The sequence below is a fragment of the Onychomys torridus genome, chromosome X, assembly GCF_903995425.1.
Source record: "Onychomys torridus chromosome X, mOncTor1.1, whole genome shotgun sequence".
Taxonomy (NCBI): domain Eukaryota; kingdom Metazoa; phylum Chordata; class Mammalia; order Rodentia; family Cricetidae; genus Onychomys; species Onychomys torridus.
The window spans coordinates 108,684,181-108,706,514 of record NC_050466.1 but is presented as its reverse complement, the minus strand read 5'-3'; the positions used below and the strand labels follow the sequence as shown (position 1 = coordinate 108,706,514).

Sequence of the window (22,334 nt, the reverse complement as noted above, 5' to 3'; positions counted from 1 at the left end):
ATATAATTTACTTATGATTTATGGTGGGTAAATGCTTCCTCTATATACTAATTTTATATAGAATCTCAGGTCATGTAAAAATGAATTTAAATGTAAGAAAAGAGGGATCACAAATGAAAAATGTTTGAAAAATCAAAGCCTAGAGAAATAACTAACTTTTATAAAAGTAGGTAAGATATGGGATAACATGTTTGAAACCAAAAAATAATAGAATACCAATAGGCATGGTAGTACAAACCTATAATCCTAGTTTTGGGAGGTGGAAATGAGAGAATTAGGAGTTTAAGATAAGCGTGTGTTACTTAGGAAACTCAAGGCTATGCTGGGGCTATATGAGACCCTAAGTCAAAAAAGAAAAAAAAAGCTAAAGAATTGATTTCATGATACCAGAACACTCCCTGTAAGCATCTAAAGGACAGGAGCAATCAATAGTTCTTCCCACCCAGCTATGGCAACAAAAGCAGCATGGCCTAGAAACCTTAAAGATGCAGTAATGGCACACATAGTTTGTGTGTAACCTACAGATCTCTAATTGAACTAAAGAAGTGCTCAAAAAGAGGGGAATCATGGCCAGCACTGGAAACCCAGGGCTGGAGGAGTGATGGATCCTGGAGGGAAACCTAAAATTGCTACTTTATCAAATCATCATAATCTGAACTATGTTCTAAATATATGTCATTTTATCCACATATAAGTGCAGAAAACCACAACCAATCCAAATGCATAGTTGTAAATCCTAGTCCCAACTAATATGTCTTCAACACAATTCCTATACATAAGGCTCCAGTATCATTGTTAAAGAGGTGGCAGAAATATTAAAGGAGCCAGAGGATCAAGAATATTTTCTGAGTCTGTGTCTCCTAGGGATGTCATACGCTACAAGTATAAAGTCTCACTAACACGATTGCCTAAACAAACTGAACAAGGAGAATAATAGATATTTTAAAGTCAACTGGGGCAATATCATGAGACCTCAATGCAAGACAAGGAATTGCAAGTAAATAAGGAGTACTGAGAATTAGAGAAATAATCTTCCCCTGTAAAGAGCACACCAATTTATTATTCAATATGAAATGGTAAGTCCTGAAAATATATAAATATCTGTAACAATATTCAGAATGAGAATGCTGTGTTTATGCATTTAGGAATATATGTGTATATGTATTGTAACAGCAGTTAAAGACTAAGAGGCCATGAATTTGAGAGACAGTAAGAGGGAGTACATGGGAAGGTTGCAATTTGTGAGGGGAAGGGGGAAATGATGTACTTATAATCCTCAAAATATTTTTAAAAGTATTTGCAATACTCAAAAAATCTCAAAAAAAATGGAATCAAATCCACAAGCAGAGGGAATCTTTTCTTGTAAGAACTTAGGTGAAAAACAGAACATAAGCAGGGTTTATGGGAGATAAATATATTTTACATATTATGTTGATATAAACATTGGCCTTTGCTTTTGTTCAGTGATATGTGTGTTAAGGTTATCTTTTAAGAGTAGATACCATAGGAATTTTGGGGCCCACTAATCAAAATTTGAAATAAAGACAGAGGGAAATGGAAGAGGGCACTGAAATCAAGCAAATATGTAAGAGATCTTTGGACCTACAAAATAAATATTTTCTAAATGATACAATTAATAAGAAGAGTCACACTAACAGTGTTCTGGTCATATATGACAATATGTAATTTTTCTTATTATTTAGGTTTATTTTTTAAACCATTTATATGTGTATATACTGCATTCTAATCATTCCTTGCCTTTTCTATACTTTTATTTCCCTTCTATCACTTTCACAAATTCACAACCTTTGGTTTTGTTCTGTGACCCATGTAGCTTAACCACGAACACCTTTGTTACTAATGAATCAGGAATATCCAATGCTGCCTGGTGGGGAATCATCAATGGATCTACAACCAAACCCTTTCCATGAGTCTATCTACAGGAAGTAAGTAAGCAGTGAGGAATAGGGAAACTGCAGTCCTCCCCCATCCTTTCCTGACTATTCATGGGAACATTCTTATGCAGAGCCAGTGCAGTTGAGCAAACTTTAGTTGTTGAAAATTTGGGATGTCAGTGGCTGTCTATTGCTCAGAGATGGAATTTTGCAGCCTTTTTCACTATCTTCTGGCTATTATGATCTGTCAGCCCACTTTTCCTCAATTTTCTCTCAGTCTTAGAAAGGATGGTATAGATGGCATTTTTCAGTTTTGAGCACTCAACCATTAGTTATTGTCTGCACCTTATATATGCATAATTTTCTGACTTTATCACAGCACACAAGAAAGTGCAGGTTCTCTGTTTAAGTCCAAGAGTGGTAATTGTGTTCGAGTATGAACATATTTAGAAGGAATCCACACCATTTAAACACTGCACTGTTGTAGGGCTGGTTGTCTGTACTCCGAAGTACTGGCCCTAGTAGTCAGCAGGTAACTGCTAGGTCCCCCCTCCCTGTGTGTGGCCAAGAATGGGACCCCTTAAGACCTGAGAGGAGTGCTCACTCTCACTTGGCTATCTTGTGGTCTTGGATGCTAGATGCTGGTTCTGCGGATCAAGGCAGAACTCTCCAGAGAACTGCATTGGTCAGCAGCTCCAGCATCCAGCATCCAGCATCCAGCATCCAGCATCCAGCATCCAAGACCAGTAAGTAGTGTCTGGTATGGGCCACATCCCCAGGGGGGCAGGAAACTAGCACTTACCTGCTACCTACTAGGGGCGGTGCTTCAGGGTACAGAAACAACCCTACATACTGTAGTTTGCCTTGCTATTTCTATTTATCAGGCACATAATAGTATCTGTTCATTGTTTCTTATAATCCCATTGTGGCCATCTATTATGTGATAGAGACTATATTATATGCAATGGAGAATGTGGTCTAATAAAATAGTCATTTTACAGATATTAATCAAATGAAAATATAATTATAATTGTAGTTAGAAAGATAAAAGAATTATAAAGGATGTTAAGACAGATATAATGAGGGTCCCGATTCAGAAGAGAAGATGAAATCAGAGATATTGCCACATAATGTGATACCTAAGCTTGGCAGATGAATAGTACCTTAGAAATAAGAGCCCAAAATAAGTGAATATCTAATCTGAAAGAATACACATGGTAAGATCCTGAGGTGAAAACAGAAAAGTTGAATATAATGCAAATTACTCATATTTTTATACTGTAATAAACTAATTCATCCCCATTTCTTCACTCTTGAAAGTGATTATATGTATGCCATTTGTCAGTTATCATGCTCAGGTAGAGCTAAGGATCAATGCCAGCTTTTATTAAAAGCATATAATAACATTTCATAGTACAGTTCCTACTGTACTAAAGCTAGTTATTTTATAGATCTCTAGTTTACAAATTGTTATGCTGAATTTCAGTGATATTTATTACTTGCTCATGCAGCCTCACATACAAATGCACTTGAGTTGACTGCATTTTTTAAAATGGTTGTCAATTGCTCTGAGACTTAGCTTGAAGCATCCAATTCTTTTGAAAAGATTTGGACACTGAAAAATGCTTAATATTTTTTTTGCTCACTCTAGCTCATGTAAGCTGAAGTACCCTGCTACTAGAACCTCTTGAAAAGCTACTTGAAGGATTTTAGGTAGCAATAATTCTACTAAACTATAAAATGGAAATAATTTAGTCATATATATTAGCAATGTTTCAACACAGTGTTTTGCCATTTCCCATTTGTTGATAACAGAGAAATGCCAAGATACAATATAATACACAGGTCAAATAAGAGATAATGAGGATTTATGGGCAAATTTAATGATACTTTGAAATTCTTGGAACATTTAGCTCTAGCAAGTATGTATGTATAATGGGATATATTTTCTATGAAATAAAACTCTAGAATAAACACACCCTATTTTGATTATTTACATGACTGCTCTGAAGGAGGATTTGCTGCTCTTATCTTGACTGAGATCAATATACTAGACAAGTACTATGTTAGAACCATTTTACTCCAGTGAATTCGCTGTAGCATAGCTCTGCCACTGAATATTTGTTAGTCAGGAAAAACAGCATAGAAATTGAAAATGCTACTTCTAATTTCTTACCCTCTCCATAATTGTCAAATGCCAAAGGGTCAATTTCTACAGTCCTGAAGGTGATACCAGAAAGATTAAAGTAGCAATGAAAGATTACAGATGAAAGAGATAAAATCTAAAACAATGGGGAAGGTGCCCAGGCACACATTTAAACAGTTGTTAGAATATGATAAATGAGTAAAACACCCTCTGATGTTTGTGAACAAAGAAATACATTGTAAATCTAATACTTGGAAAATAAGCCACATTAAACTGTTTAAATATTATGCTAATGAAGCAATGTCATTTCAAATAGTTAAGAAATTGGCAAATCATAGTAGCACATATTTTTAGGGCACAAAGTAATGTTATGACTTATGAACCTTTTGGAGAATAATTACATCAAGCTAATTAACAAGTCCATCACCTCACCCCCAAAACCAACACTTTATTTAAGATAGTTTTAAATTCATCGAAAAGTTCAAGTAAGTACAAGAAAGTTTGGTAGCCCCTATTCCTAATATTCCTTGTGGTTAAATATATTACAATGTTATGTAACGTCTACTAATACCTATTCTTCATTTAAAGTGTCTTTGTTGTGAGCTAATATCAGTTTTCTCCCAGAAATTCACAGCCCATTCAGGTTAGTTACATCTCCCATCATACTCTAGTTAGTGAGTGTTTCTCAAAGTATGCTTTTGTTGACATGTGTATTTTGAGGAGTAATGATCAGACATTTAATTGGCAGAATTTTATTTCAATTTGAAATTTTATGATTTTTTGACCACAGTTAGGTTTGAATTATATGTTATTACAAAGAAGAACACAAGGAAAAAGTACTATTGTCATCATATCATATTCATGATTTATATTACTCATAGGACTTATCACTCATGTCTTTGATCATCTGACAGGTATTACGCCAGTTTAACTGTAATGTATGATTACTTTTCCTCCTTTTGCATACTGCACTATTTTCCTGAGAGATGTCAGTACATTTAGTCCACACTTAATGATTGGGAAGATATATTGCACTTTGTTGATAGAGAAGTATATAAGTTATATGTCCCTATGAAAGACGTCTTTGCATCCTTATTTATTTATTTATTAACTAAATTATTCACATCAGTGTGTATTCATGAGTATTGATATTATCTTATATTAACTTATTTTGTCATTCAAAATATATTAGCTTTGGCTATTAACAGTTCTTTAATTTACCTCCTTTTTATCCTGTGAGCAGGTATTAATTTATTTTGTTGTTTATATAATTTTAGTATTAGCCATTGTAAGTATTTGTCTCCCTTTTACATACACAGATCATTTTGTGTTCTTTAGGATTCCTATACTTTCTGACACTTAGCAGGCAGTGCAGGATATTTTGTCTATACCCTGAATTATTCCCAGAATCAGCCTCCTCTACAAAGATTTCTGGTTCTTTCACTTACAATAAAATTACAACAACAAGAAGACTAAGGTGCAGAGAATGTGCTCACTGCTATTTGTGTTTTGTGATGTTCAGATTTATCCACTTGACACAATCAAGAAACACCTAAGGAGAGAATATCAACCAGGACTCATGTATATTGGGTTTGTTTCTAAGCATATTTGTGGTGTAATATCTTAATAAACTCATATAGAAAGACCCAGGTAATCTGGGTACCAGAAATTCATAGCATATAAATAGAGTTCAGTGCAAATAGGAAATTAAGCACATATCCATTGATTTCTTTCAGCTCTTGACTGTCAATGTGATGTGAACTAGCTGTTTGAAGTTCCTGTATGGACTTTCTCACAATGATTAACAAACCTGGAGTTATAAACTGAAATAATCCTTTTCTCCCCTAAATTGTTGTTTTCTTCACAATATGTTTATCACAGAAATAGAAATCTGCTGTGGGATGTTCTGTATGTTAAATGTGTTGCTCTAATTGGTTAAAATAAATAAACTGCTGATTGGCCAGTAGCCAGGCAGGAAGGATAGGGTAGGCGGGACAAGGAGGAGGAGAATTGGAGAAAGGGAAGGCTGGAGAGATGCTGCTAGCCGCTGCCATGAAAAGATGTAAGATAATGGTAAGCCACGAGCCACATGGCAAAGTATAGATTAACAGAAATGGGTTGATTTAAGATAGAAGAATTAAATAACAAAAAGCCTGCCATGGCCATACAGTTTGTAAACAATGTAAGTTTCTGTGTGTTTACTTGGTTGGTTCTGAGCATCTATGGGCCTGGCAGGTGAGAGAGATTTGACCTGACTGTGGGCCAGGCAGGAAATCTCTAACTACAGAAATCAAACTATGACATGTACTATTTCTCTCAGGCTCTCTTACATACTGAACTAGGAAATATGCAAACTGTTTCTAATAACATATTTTATGAGCTATAGATATAAATTATTTATAGATGCTATACATATAACTTTACTGTCTATAATGTAATATATAAGTATTAAGATTGATTCACCTTAACTAGGCTCAGTCTTTTAGTTATTACTGAGATAGTAGGGAGGATAATTTTGTATACATTTCTGAAATTTCTTGAAAGGACAAAAGTATGGTCTGAAGAAAAGAGCAAACTATATAAGAAAAAAAAAACCAAAATAACTAATGTTCTCCACTTTGTTTTATACAAGAAACCACTGACAAAAATAACAATAGTCTATATACTGCTAATATGAATGTTCAAAGCTGGATATATAAGTCCCTAATTTAATTAAGCATTTCCCCAAATTTTATTTATTCTGTCAGAGAATTTCACAAAATTTGTTTGTGCACATTTTATGAAGTGAGACACGGTAGCTATACATTATAGATCCAAAATATTCTGAAAATTATATTTATTCTTTTTAAGAGATTATAGCTGGAGATCTTCTCTCCATGTGCCACCAAGCCCCCACAGTCCTACAACCCACGTATAAAATAGTCACTCAGATGCTTATATTACTTATAAACTGTATGGCCGTGGTAGGCTTCTTGTTATCTACTTCATCTTTCTTAAATTAACCCATTTCTATTAATCTATAACTTGCCACGTGGCTCATGGCTTACCGGTATCTTAACATCTCGCTTGTCATGGCAGCTGCTGGCAGCTCTCTCCGGCTCCGCCATCCACATCCCAGACTTCTCTTCTCTATTTGTTCCATCTATACTTCCTGCCTGGCTAATGGCCAATCAGTGTTTTGTTTTAACTGTTCAGAGCAACAAATCTGACATACTTGAACATCCTACAGAAAGAGATTATCTAACAAAAACCAAAAATAACTGAACACTGGTTATTTTCCATCCATGTGACAGTACAACTAAAATATATGTATATCTCAAACAAATATGATTTTTACATATCCTCTCCCCATAATCCCTGTTTCTATTTAACAAATACTTCACAGTATAAATTTTACAGAAGTACCTAACCAGAACTCTTAAACTGCAAAGTTTAAGACAGTATATAGTTCAAGTCTAAGCATCTACAGATTAATTTAATTCATGACCAATATGCAAATGTGACATTTTCAAAGTAGATTGACTTACTTTTAATTTATTCCATATTTACACACATATATTATGGGTGTTTGTTAAATAGAAGTGATATATATTATAGTAAAGGGCCATGAGATACATTTAGAAGGCCAGCACTGAGCATCCAAAGAGATATATATTATTAAATGTGTCAACTTTCCTGAGGATCCAGTTTTACCAAGATAAACTTGTCATCTCTTCTAATAACTGATAAAATATTAAGGCCCTACACAGAAAAAGAAAAACACCTTGGGAACTATTCACTATTTTCCAGATAATGCAGATAATGTACAAATGATTTCCAATCACTTTACTTGTTTATTTTTTCATCTATCAGTGCCTCAGTGCTACCTTCTGCAAACCACCCCCTACATAGGAAGATTTCTTTTCATAAATTTTTGAGCCAGGCAGTGGTGGCACATGCCTTTAATCCCAGCACTCGGGAGGCAGAGGCAGGTGGATCTCTGTGAGTCTGAGGCCAGCCTGGTCTCCAAAGAGAGTTCCAGGAAAGGTGCAAAGCTACACAGAGAAACCCTGTCTTGAAAAACCAAATAAATAAATAAATAAATAAATAAATTTTTGAAAACAGAACAGAGATTTGTGATGCACATGTTAATATTCTCACAGTGAAAGAGATAAATGCAATATAATTACCATTGAAGCTATGGATATTTATATGTCACAGGGCTTCTCCTGATAGAAATGACAGCAAATGCACATTTCCTTAAAATTCCAGCTCTACAACATATCAATGTGACAATGATTTAATTATAGATAGCTACTAAAAGCAATGGTACAGTATATTCAGAAGCATCAGAAACTGAAATTTATATTAACATCACTTCATTATGCCAGAAGCAAAAAGTAAATCATTTGCATGTCTAGCCTAGTTTGAAAAACTATGCAAAGAGATCATTCAGTGTTCATCCTCAGGGCAGGGGAGAAGAAAGCTGAAAACTGAGAAGAACACTAAGCTAAATACAGCATGCTAGGACAGACAGTTCACTTCATAGGATGGCCTAGTTGTTCCATTCATTGTTGAACGCCCACATTCAAACCATATAACCTCTCTCCATTTTATTTTCTGAAAATGGAACTGGTATAGATCATTATTTTTTACAGCCCTAGCTACTGTCCCTATTTTCAGATAGAATGCTCTTTAAGATTAGTTTGAAAATTGAAAATGTTCATATGAATATAGAAATGATATATCTATGACAGTTATCATCAGTCATATATAATGGTAGCCACTATCAACACTTATGGGCAGCAGGTACTGTTCTGAGTGGTTTGCATGGATTGTCTCATTTAACTTTTGATAATTCTATGGATTAGGTACAACTCTTTTCCTTAATTTACAAGTGAAGAAACAGTCTCAGAAAGGTTAAGTATTGTGTCCAAATTCCCATAGCTAGTAAGGGATAAAATGAGATTAGTCCTTCAGGAGTGTGATTTAAACTCTGTGCTGTGTAGGAATGTGACAGAAGAGTGCCTGTGTTATTTGTAGCTGTATATTGCACTTAGTGTTCAGGTCAGAAGTTAAATATTTCCTTGACAGAGTAGGAGACAGTTTAATAAAAGTAAAATATAAATTCTCTGACAAAATCCATTTTTTTTAGCTTAGAATAGAACCCAGGGCCTTGTGCTTACTAGGCAAATGCTCTACCACTGAGCTAAATCCCCAACCCTCCCCCCTTTTTTTGAGCTGAGGACCCAACCCAGGGCCTTGTGCTTGCTAGGCAAAAGCGCTCTACAACTGAGCTAAATCCCCAACCCGACAAAATCCATTTTTATACACTAAGACATCTTAAAGAAAAAGTTTTGCAAATTTATCAAATAATTCTAAAAGTTTCAGGCATTCATAGCAAAAAAATCTTAGTGGTATACAGGACAGAGATGAGACTTAAGGCTAGATTAGTCAGTGGATTATTCTGCATTGTCATATGACTACTTGGAATTTAACTTTTACAATAGTCTGGATAATTTTGGGGGAAAGGAGATAGGTAAAATATCATTTATTACTTTAAAAGTCTTTCCTCCCTATTCAACTTGATTATAACTACTGTTAAACTTATACTGATGCAGGTTTTCACTTGTCTTTATACCCATGAGAAAATTGGTGGTTATTTAATAGAGTTATTTTAATCAACAAAAAGGAAAAGAAGACTACCTAATTCTGCATAAATAATCTATAAACTCTACTAAATATTTTCTCCTTTTCTATTCCAGGTTACTTCTTATATCTATTTGGCAAGGCAATATGGTTCTTCCATTATCTGTAGATTATTATTTGAATTTATCTTTTGCCTCACTATATTGACAGTTCCTAAGGATCTAAAAGCATAAGCCCCACATTGTCTCAAATACACATAGTAAAGTTCCAAAGTGAGATAGCATCTGTTTTACATATCCCTTGTAGTTATTTTTCATCCTTTGACTGATATTGAACTAACTTGCCTGTATAGTTGCTGGAATTATGGATATAAAGCTCTCAGTGAATTCATGTTGTTTACCCTAAGCCCAGTATCTTCTTTTTCCTTATGTAATTATTTAGAATTTAACTTTTTAAATTTATGATATTATGTTTTAAATTCCTTTTATTTTCTGGAGCTGAGGACCAAACCCAGGGCCTTGTGCTTGCTAGGCAAGCGCTCTACCAATGAGCTAAATCCCCAAACCAAGTTTTAAATTCTAATTAAGCAACAACCATGAATGTGAGCACACAGATAAGCTATTTATTACCCTAAGTATTCTAATAAGTACCTCTATAAAAATCTTACACTTTATTTGCTATATGACTCCAAAATGTGTCAATACAAAATTCCTCCTCATCAGAATAAAATCAATAATTAATCAAAACAGACAAACATGAAGCAAAGTGTGGCAGTAGAATCCTATAATTCTAGCATTTAGGAGAAGAATTCCAGTTTATCCTGCACTATATAGCAAGAGATTTATTCAAAATCCAAAGGGGAAAAATAGAGAAACACTTTAAAAGTTTATAAATAGCTCACATGGAGGGCAACTTGCTTTTCATCACCTTAGAAAATGAATCACGATCATGTAAGCTGAATACAACCATAATCATTTAAAAATTAATTGCCCCAAAGTTTATCCTGAATGGCAAAAGAGGCAATCTGAATCTCAGGGCTTAACATTTAAAGGAAGGAATAAAAATTAGAAAAGTTGGGCTTTACTTAAAATATGTAAAAAATGAGTGGAACCAGTACTCTGTCAGCAAATAATCAGGATGTGTCATACAAAGTAGACAGAGGAACAAGTTAAATGATGTAGTGAGGAAGTGTGAAAAATATAGAACATTGAGATATTCTGTGAAACAACTAGTTACATAGAAAAAAGAGGACTATTTCAGAAAGGAAATATTTAAATAGGTATAATTACATGACATGGTTTGTTTTTAATTTGGTTTGATAAAAATATATATATAGTAAAAATATTAAAACTCTGTGACTTTTGGTAGTGCATATATAACTGTAATAGTATTTAAAATATTGTAAGTTGTGGAATATATTAAATTACAAGAGCGGAAAAAAGCCACTAGAGGATATTTAGTGGTAGCCACAGTAATTTGTTACTTATCATCTCCAGAAACCTGTTTACTGAGTGATTTGAGCAACTATAAAAATCTCTCAGTTGCTTGCTAAATACTAAAAAACAACAGTTCATCACAAAATAATTAATTGTGAAATTGCAGATCTTTTTGGTAAGACATTCATGACTGCAGCATCATGAATATTAGCCACACAATTCACCTTTCAATCTTTCTTCCTATCTGTTCTACCTTTTACTTTTCAGTTTGGGTTGGTTCACTTTTCATGAGCTGAACAAATAAAACCAAAGAGCTTCATAGCTCTTAGCAAACAATCCAAAAACCTCAACTGAGTCTATAATGTCCAGCCTGAACAACTTCATCATTGCACTCCACTTCTACATTTCCTTTTGGCACACTCATTCTTTCCTTTCTCTGTACTTCCAACTCAGTGGTGTTCCATCACTATTTCAGATATACCACATCCTTTCTATTGTGGGCCTTGGCACATAGTATTTCCTTCTGTAAGCATAACTCAATTTTGTTTATTTTGAGAAGCCTTTTTATAACCTTGAAAAAAGTCAGGTCTCATAAATATATTTTATAGCGTTTTATACATTTTATTTTAATACTTATCACATTTAAGAATTGATTATTGGTATAAACATTTTTATTTTCCCCAACCAGATTATGCTTTTTTGTTGTTGTTGTTGAGTTTTATTTACTTATTCATCCATTCGTTCATTCATTCATTCATTCATTCATTCATTCATTCATGTGTTTTACATCCTGACTTCCACTTCCCCTCCCTCCTCTCCTCTCAGTATCTCCCACATTCACCCTCTGCTCCCATCTCCCAATCCACTCCTCATTTTTATCTGTTTAGGAAAGGGCAAGTCTCCCTAGTATTAAGGCTGGACAAGGCAACCCAGTATGAGGAGCAATGTCAGTTGTCCATGTTAGTAGTGACTTTATCAGCATTCTTCTTAGCTTCATTATCAGCACCACATTAAAACACATCATTCATCATTCCTCAATTACTTACCTAATTGGGAATCCGGGATAGCACACACTTCTTTTTTCTTTCACCTCTCCAGATTTTCCCTTCCAAATTCCTTTGCAGGTTCTTTCCCATTTAACACATATGAAAGAAATGAGATAGTTTATTAAAGTACTTGTAGTGACTTGGCACTGAGATTTGGGTTATAGAATGAAAACTTAAAGTAACAACAATTCCAACTAAAATTAATGAAGAATGCTAAGAAAAAAAGAAATGTTCTTTTATTCAGAAAAATGCTCCAAAAGTGGATGAGTGTTTTCTCATTATTAGTCATTTATTCAGTTATGTATGTCCTACTATAAACCAATAGAAATTACTTCCCCCTCTCATGTTTCTGTACATATACTTGTTTACCTAATCTATTTCTTCTCCTGGGCTCATGAAATTCCTCTATCATCAATCACATATACATCCATATTAAATTTCTACAGTGCTTTAAAAATAAGAAAGTAATAAGATGTATCTATTTTAAAGTTTGTATTAGCATAAACTAATTATACTTAATAACAGATTTCATTATTACATTTTCATGAACTCATTTTACACATTTTGATTATATTCAACTCCCATTGCACATTTTTGCCCCTTTCTACTCCCTCTTCCCAACTAGTTCCTTTCTACTTTCAAGGCTTTTTTGGTTTCATTACCCAGTAAATTTAGTAAGGGTTGTGTGCAGGAATGTGGTTGAAGGGTTATTTATAGAATGGGTAACTTACCTGGATATACTCCACTAGAGAAAATGTTTCATTTTCTCCTAACAACTGTTAACTCACTACAAATTCTCTGGGGGTGGGGCCCTTTGAGCCCCGCCCCCTCTGTGACCTCATGTACAGGCAACTTAACAGGTGAGAGTTCATGAGTAGAATACAGTGGTTCACACTACTCTAAACTTCCTCCTGTTATATTCATTTTGCCCTGGTTTGGGATGTCCTGTATGCTATAAATATATATTGCTATGATTGATAAATAAAATGCTGATTGGTCAGTACCCAGGCAGGAAGGATAGTATAGGCAAGAAATGGAAGAGGAGAATTCTGGGAGATGCAAGGCTGAAGCAGGGAGATGCAGCTAGCCACATCATGAGCCATATGGCAAGGCATAGATTTATGGAAATGGGTTAATTTAAGCTATAAGAACAGATAGCAAGAAGACTGACATGGCCATACAGTTTAGAAGTAATATAAGTTTCTGTGTTTTTACTTGGGAGATGATTTGTTCCAACTGCCTTCAGGCAGGGATACAGGAAAGCTTCAGGTACACTGCCCCTCTTTTTGATGATGTTTATTGACCCTTTGAGTGGTGATACAAACTTTACTTTATGGAGTAATTAATTTTCTATTTTCCATACAGTTCCTAAGTTTTAATGTCCAATATAAATTGATTAATATAGAAAATTCCAGTAACAGTAACACACCTAAGACAGAACCTCAAAGTGTCATTGCAGCATATACATATCTTCAAGATTTTTCTCTTCCTAAAATGGTATTACAAATAAGGCTTGACTGCATTTATGTACTTCAGTTAAGATATACCTTACAAAAGACTCCATGTAGAAGAAGATCTGAAAATTCAGTTGTATATTAAAGAAAATTGGAAAACATAAAGTGCTATTTTCTTGGCACTATTTCATTTGGAAAATATGATATTTAAACAAAATTGTATCTAGATTATACATAGTTTTGTGATTGTTATTTTTAAATATTTAAAATATGTATTTCAGTTTTAAAGCCACAAATTCCAATTGCAATGATATAGATCATAAACTATTTACCACATAAAGAGATGCCCCTTAGGGTTCTCAATAATTTGTCAATAATGGAAAATAATCCTTATCTGGTAAATATTAAAAGCCATGGCTTTGAAAAAATTGCTTTTCAAATAATGTCCACTGAACATCTGTACTAGAGTCAGGTGGGACACTATAGATCTTGGAATTCTGCATGATGACAGAAACCTGTCATCCTAGAACATAGTGTGGACAAAGGAAAATTACCTGCTTAATGGAAGCTTCAGTGACAGAACAAGATCTACGTCCACCTAGGTTACACTGAGAGTTCCAGACAAAAAGGACACTGTGTTGAAGTCATATTTCAAAAACAAAAACAAAACAAATTATATATAATAAAACCAGCTCTGCATGCTTATATCCCTCACCATTATGTTTCCCTTCTCTACTTTTCCCCTACCATAAATCCTGGGCTGTCTTTCACATACATACTCAATAAAAGAGGTATTTATTTAAGGAGGCTCAAAATGGTTTACTTATATCACACAAGCTTTAGAGACTGCAATGTGGGGGTTGGGAAAGGCTAATTTTTATGTTTTTTTCTTTCCCTGTAGTCTTAGCCATCAAGGAAGCTGAATCAGGAAGAATGTTTAAGGTGGAAACACAAGGAGATCCTGTCAGAAACAAACTATACTTTCTTTTCAGTTTTAGCAGCAGTAGGAAGATTTGATAATTTCACAGGAGGCATGGGCTATAATAAAGGAGTACAAGGTGGGATCATGCAGTGTGGAAGAGAATTCTGTATACTAGAGAAATTCAAACACTGAAAGAGCTCAGATTTCCAAGGATAGGAGAGATCTACACATGGAGACATGTAGTTACCAGAGCAGAAGTAATGCTCAGAATGTGAGGGCAGGGATTTCAGAATCATTGGGTGCTAGAGAATGGATGAGCTGAAGGACTGAGAAGGAGGTTCTTTCCAGAAGTAGGGGTTTATGGGGTGTGTGGAGGGGCATTCTGGAGGACAGGTGTCTAGGAGCGCAAATGTTTTTGGATGTAGGAAATTAAAATATGAGGGGCACCCAGAAGTTATAGAGGAACTGGAAATTTTGAGACTCAAAGCATTTCCACAGGTGGGTGTTTAGTGGATTCTGGAGGGGAAGAGCAGTGACCAGCAATTTCTAGTAGGGTGTAGAAGTGACAGTGGCAGTATTACATAAGTGAGAGAAGCCATTTTCATGAAGGTATATAGAGGAGATTGTGTAACAGGAGTTGTACACTGTTAGGAAGTGAGAAAGGAAGTATGAGGTTTCAGAAACTAGGGGACTTGAAGAGGTGTTGTATGTCAGCGAGTAATAGGAGAAGCAGGAATTCAATGGTCACATGGCCAGGTATTTTGTGAAGTGAAGTTGGAGAGGTTGGGGTTGGATTTTTCTTAGAGGGGTGTTCAGAAGTGGTTAATCCAGTTTCCAGAGATGGTAGTCTTTGAGAGTTGAAAAGGTAGTAGTGTATCCCTGGCAGATCCTTGGCACCCGCACTTATTATTTACTTCTGCCAGTGAATAGGGAAGTTCTGCACACACATAGAACCTTGGAAGAATTCCATCTAGGGATTATTATATAGTTTTGAAACAATTTCACAAAAGTAGTCATTGGACACTAGTTCAGTTCTTTTTATAAACTGTGACTAAACAAAAACACAATTTTTCAATATTATTCAATTATGGCTTAAAATTTTGCTTAACTACAAATATAATTAAAAAATAAAAAGCCAACCAACCAACCAACCAAACAAACAGTGCCAGGCAGTGGTGGCTCATGACTTTAATCCCAGGAAGCAAGAGCCAGGCCCAGTCTACCGAGGGACCAGTACCAAAACAACACAGAGAAATCCTGTCTCAAAAGAAACAAACAAAAACACAGTTTAAAAGGTCAAGAAATGTCTCACAACAGTAAATATGTATGTCTTCTAATTACACTAAAAGCAAATCATTCATATGCCTATACATATTATATACATGATAATATATTACCAAACTTTATTGCATGCTTTTTCACATGAGACACTTCTGTAGATCTTTGGTCACTATTAAGTATCACTCTTATATTATTGGATATTTTTGGTTGTGAGCCTAGCCTTTAATAGCTAAGCCAACTCTCCAGTCCACAGAGGAACCCTGTCTCGAAAAACCACAAAAAAAAAAGACCAACTCTTGTACTCTAAGTTAACAAAGCAAGTATGTTCTTTATCTCTTGTTTATTGCATTTATTTCACCATGACCAAAATTCTTGATATTTTTGTACTAAAATGCATTAAATTCCTCAAAAAATGATCTTTTAAAATAAAAAGAAATTTGTGGGCACTGTTTTTAATAATTTATGAGAAAGGAAAACTGAAATTGAAATTATGTATAACCTTAATAAGGTTATGATACTAAAAAGTTCAGCATTCATTTCAAATAAACTGTTTATAAGTTTTATAAAATTATATTATTTGAAACTATAATCACATAATTTGACACTTCTATCACCTCCCAAAAACTGTTGCTCTGAACTCCTTTGCTCTTTCTGTGTCATATTCATGCCCTGGATTTCAATTGCATATATATATATATATGTGTGTGTGTGTGTGTATTATATATTATACATATATATTTCTAATATACATATCTTCCTAATATTTCTATCATATATATATATGTATATATATATATATATATATATATTCCTAAATATGTAAATATAACTTTAAAAGTCTATGTAATTTTACCTGTATGCATATGATATAATATCAGAGCTCACCACTTGGTCTTGGATAAGAAGAAAAAATCCTGGTATTGTGAAGCATTTTCTCTTAAATATCTACTGCATTTAAAATATTTTGACACAATTATTCTCTAAAATTGTTAGAATTAAAGAACTAATGAAACAGAATACTTACATGTGCATATTTCTTAAGATAATATTAAATGTTTAAACACATCAGATAATTTTTCTTTTAAAGTATTTTTATGGCTATCTAGCAATTAACCAAGTGAATGAGGTATTAATATTTAGAAATTGGTTGCTAAAAGAATAATACCATAAACCTGAAATTTTAGTGCACTAATGTGATTTGTTGTGTGGCAGTAATCCAATTTTAAATTAGGCAAATTAAGTGGACAATTTATATACAAATTATGATGTGATTAAATGACAAAATAGCTTATTAGAAGTAAGTATGTTCTTTTGCAAAGAAACTCTGTGTGATAATGAAGGTTAATACATGAGGAAATAGTGTGCTCTTCTCCTAGGGGAGCTGAAATGTATTAGAAAAGAACATAGGTGTGCAGGTATGAAAAATGACCTATGCATTTCTGTTATAATGTTTAACATACACACACACACACACACACACACACACACACACACACACACACACACACAAATGTAATAAACTCCAAGAGTAAAAGATCAAAAGGAATGGAAGACAGAGCAAGTATTACTACAAAAAATATAAGATTAGTAAAGGATGATTGAGAGTCCTCACTGTTTTAAGGTTTTGTATGTATTCTATCATTCAAATCATATCATGACTATAGAGAATTGGATACTACTAAAATTGCCCTATTACATATGTGGAAACTAGGCCATAAGGTGTTGATAATATTGGACATGTAAAATAGCTCAGAGTAGGGTAAAATCACTTGCCAGGTAACCCTAACAAACCATATTAAAAAAAATGTCAGATGGAATAGTCTCTAATCCCAGGATAATCTCTGGGCTCTAACAGTGAGATACATGGCAGAGAGAAGAAAATTAGCAAAAGCTGCCATATAAAAACCCTGCCTCATCATAGAAGTAAAGAACTAATTCCCAAAAGTTGTTCTCTGATCTCCACATATAGTGTGACACACATGCACATGTGTTCACATTACATACCTATCTCTCAACTACCACAGATAATACATAGATAAATCATTAAAAACAGGAATTAAGAAATTTACCTATGATTATCACCCGATAAAAGAGATGGTTTATAACTAAGTCTTACTCTGGACAGTGAAGTATTATTGGAAGTAGAAAATTAGATGGGGCTGGAAACATGGCTTAGCAAATAAGAGCACTGGCTTCTCTTCCAGAGGATGTGCATTCAATTCCAAATGCTCATATGGTATAACTCCAGTTCCAGCCTTTACAGGTACTACGCACATGTGTTGCATACACATACATGTGAGCTAAACATTTACACACATAAAACAAATAATGTTTTAGAAAGACACATAGAATTAGAGAACATATGAAATGTATTTTTAGGATGATTTTTACAAGAACTGCATTCAGTATATGTAAAAACCTAGGGAACAACTTGGAAGCTTCAATAACCATAGTGGTCAACTAGTTTAAAAATTTGTATAATTTTATTCATACCTAATATTTACTCCAACTTAAAAAGAAAGGTAGAGACACTCTCATGATGTCAGATAAGGAAATAGTAATTATTGGAGTTTCTGGTTACTTTAAATCAGAGAACACTTCATAAACAGATAATGCTTATAAGACAAGCACATTCAATATAATGATTCAAAATTGTTTATTACTGTCTTAAGATATTCATTTAAGAAGGAATATAATCAGAGAGTTTTATGACTCTGTTTCCCATTTCTTTCTCAACAATTAAGAGATTTTTTATGAGACTTGAAACAGTTATTGATTTATGAGACAACTTTCTTATTTAGTACTTGTATTCAATCATGGTGCTCTCGCCCTCTTTCCTTCACTACTGACTTAAAGAACAATAACGTATAAAGTAACTTCACATTGAATGCATTAACACTAGATTGCTGAAGCATTGCTATTCTCTACATGCAAAAATATAATTTAAGAGTAAAGCCTACCAGAGAACAGAATAAATGATCCAAGGACTCCAATTGTCATCTAATAAAAAATATGACTTTCATTTACAAGGAAAATTTTATCTATTCCCTAATTTGAAAGATATGGCACACTTGTAAAATATAACAAATACAGATCAATTAAGTCCATTATGCTGGATCATACATATTTAACTTACATGGGAATTTCTACCTATCCTTGGAAAAAGCATAATAGAGAATACTTATTGATATGCAATTTACATAAACTATCAAAATTTATTTTGTAATTAATATTTATTTTTTGTGCATGGGTGTTTTGCTTGCATGTATGCCTATGTACCACATGTATGCCCGGTACCCAGAGAAGCCACAAGAGGCATGAGATACAATGGAACTGGAGTTACAAATGTTGTGATGCATGTGGAGTCTGGGAATAGAACCCAGGTTCTCTGGATAAGCAAAAAGTGTTTTTAACCACTGAGCCATCTTGCCAGACTCCATCATGGTACAATTTCTATATTTATTTATTTATTTATTTTGGATAAGAAAACAGCTTTAGATAAATGTGACTTATCCAGGGCCATAAAAGCAATAGTATGTTAAGAATTAAATCCTGGCACTTTGTCTCCAGAGCTATTCTAAGGTGAAACTCACAGGGATATGGATCATTATAATGCACCTTTCTGAGTGAAAAATCTTACACAGGGCTAAGAAATTTGATTCCATATAACAACTAGTATTAACAAATTGTAGAAAATAGTTCAAATATTCTAAACAAAATTACATTTAACTGTGTAAATCTCAAAAGAGTTTCACATATTTTATAGGTAGCCTCATTTGCTTCTGTTCCTCGCGATAATTAGGTGGAAAAGTTTTGGGGGTATTTTTCACTTCATTTTGAATAAAATACTTTGGTATTACCTTTGAATGTATGAGAATTAATGAAACCTATCTTTTTCTTTAGGTAACTTCATTTTTGTATTCCTTGTTGGATCACTATACAACTTTTGTGTAAATCAGAGAAACATGAGGACTAGTACTCCTAATGCTGATGGTAAATAGACAGTATTAGTGCAATAAAAGAGTATGGCCATGACTGTAACATAATCATTTCAGTTCTAGAGCCAGTAGTCCACTGCTGTTCATTCAATGTGATTCTTTAATGGAAAATATACCCGGGCGGTGGTGGCACATGCCTTTAATCCCAGCACTCAGGAGACAGAGCCAGGAGGATCTCTGTGAGTTCGAGGCCAGCCTGGGCTACAAAGTGAGTTCCAGGAAAGGTGCAAAACTACACAGAGAAACCCTGTCTCGAAAACAAACAACAACAACAACAAAAATATAACATAATGCCAAACCATCTGTTTTTATATTGAGTTTCTTTTAATAATAAAATATATGACTTTGATAAGTTAGAATACCAAGGAACACCTTACTCTGTTAACTAAAATGTTACAGTTAAAGGAATGCATTTAATCAAATACTACAGTAAAAATGATGAAGTTGGATATTATTGTTCATTCACAGCTATGACCACTTTCCACATAATGTTGATGATAAGTATCCACTATTAGTGCACTTGAAACCTGGATTTATTCTGTGATGTACGTCTAAACCAAAATCCTAATAAGAATTATCTATTGGATACTTAATAATAAAAATAAGTATAGTAACCTCCAAATTTTGTAGTGATGAGTATACAGAACCACCTAGAATGTCCATCAAAAGTTTACTCAGTGGACATTGATTGAACTGGACAGTTCCCAAATACCACCCACTTCCAAGGACAACAACTGATAATTCTGAAGTTCATATAATTAACAGAAAAACTAAGGGGTTGGGGATTTAGCTCAGTGGTAGAGTGCTTGCCCAGTAAGCGCAAAGCCCTGGGTTCAATACTCAGCTTAAAAAAAAAAAAGGAAAAACTAAATGAAATGAAAATAAATGTATTAGCTGAATGTAAACCTAACTCACACAACACACTGCATAGAATCTTACTCTGCTGAGTGTGGTGGCACATGCCTTTAATCCCAGCACTTGGAAGGCAGAGGGTAATGGATCTCTCTGAATTTGAGGCCAATTTGGTCTACATAGAATTTCAGGACAGCCAGGGTTACTTAGACACCTTGTCTAAGAGAAAGAGAGAGAGAGAGAGAGAGAGAGAGAGAGAGAGAGAGAGAGAGAGAGAGAGAGAAACACATTCTGATATATGCTAAATTTTAGCTATAGACAAATTAAAAAAAAGAGGTTTTATCAATATCAAGAACAGAAACTATTATTTCACAAATGTGCTATTATATTTTAAGATATAGTTAATTGCAAGCAGATGTCATTTTACATCTTTATAATGGAATAAAAAAATATAAAGAGTCATGATATTCAGTAAATTTGTATTAGATAAGACAGACGGTGTAGTTTAGGAGTAGGGAATTTTCACAATGAATGGGGACAGATTATAATGTGCAAATATTAAACCTTTATTTTTATTGAAAATTATTTTATTATTATTTTTATTTCTATGTGCAGGTTTTGTTTTGTTTTATTTTGTTTTGTTTTTGCCTGCATGCATTTCTTTGCACCATATGTATGCTTGGTGCCTGTGGAGATTAGAAGAGAACACAGATACCAAGGACTGCTATTGCAGAATTTTGTAAGCACTTATATGTGTGCTGGGAATCAAACTTGGGTCCTCTGGAAGAGCAGCCAGTGCTCTTAAACACTAAGCCGGGCTGGAGAGATGGCTCAGTGGTGAAGAGCACTAGCTGCTCTTGCAGAGGACCCAGGTTCAATTCCCAGCACCCACATGGCATCTCACAACTGTCTGTAACTCCATTTCCAGAGCACTTGAGACCCTCACACAGATATGTATACAGATAAAACACTGATACACATAAAATAAATAAACTATTAGGGGCTGAAGAGATGGCTCAGCAGTTAAAAGCACTGATTGCTCTTCCAGAGGACCGGGGTTCAGTTCTCAGCACCCACATGCCAGCTCACAATTGTCTGTAACTGCAGTGCCAAGGAATCTGACACCTTCACACCAATTAAAAAAAAACACTGAGCCATTTCTCTAGGCTCAGATATTTTATTGTAAATGTGATTTTGGGGGGTGTTGAAATGTAAGAGGACATTCTATAAGTAAATATTAGACAGGCTAACTGTTTAATGACCTTATAACTATCTGGATCAAATAATGTTATAAATATCAAGAGATTCTCACAATACATTGTATTTCTACCCTCAGTCAAATTACAGTTTAAAAGGATTTGTCTGTATGTAGATTCATGTGTTACCTCTAAAACATAAATTAGAGCATGTACAGGAGAAATTTCTAAGAGTGTTTCAAATCATAACAAGAAAGGATTTGTATACAAATTAATGATAATAGACAAAATGCAAAGTAACAAAAATCTCTATTTTATGATCCATTATTAACACTCATTCAAAGATGGAGAACAGATGCAGGAAAGTGAAATGAACTGTTCAATACTTAGAAGAGTTAGTAAAGAAATCAGAATCCAGTCTGGGAATTATGACTCCAGAGTCTATACTGAAGAAAAACTATTTTTTTGGAAAAAAATGTT

General features: G+C 34.1%; 1 protein-coding gene across 6 annotated transcripts in view; it reads right to left on the bottom strand.

Moving 5' to 3' along the window:
• The window catches only part of Fam133a (family with sequence similarity 133 member A), a 40,617-nt gene that overhangs the window by 11,202 nt on the left and 7,081 nt on the right, over nt 1-22,334 (bottom strand). For 5 of the 6 annotated variants that reach the window (XM_036175317.1, XM_036175320.1, XM_036175319.1 and 2 more), the window contains exon 4: nt 12,152-12,232. The gene's annotated coding sequence lies outside the window, so the exon portion shown is untranslated. Of the gene's footprint in view, nt 1-12,151; nt 12,233-14,159; nt 14,239-22,334 lie in introns of all 6 variants that reach the window. The other variant, XM_036175318.1, reaches the window with a different exon arrangement.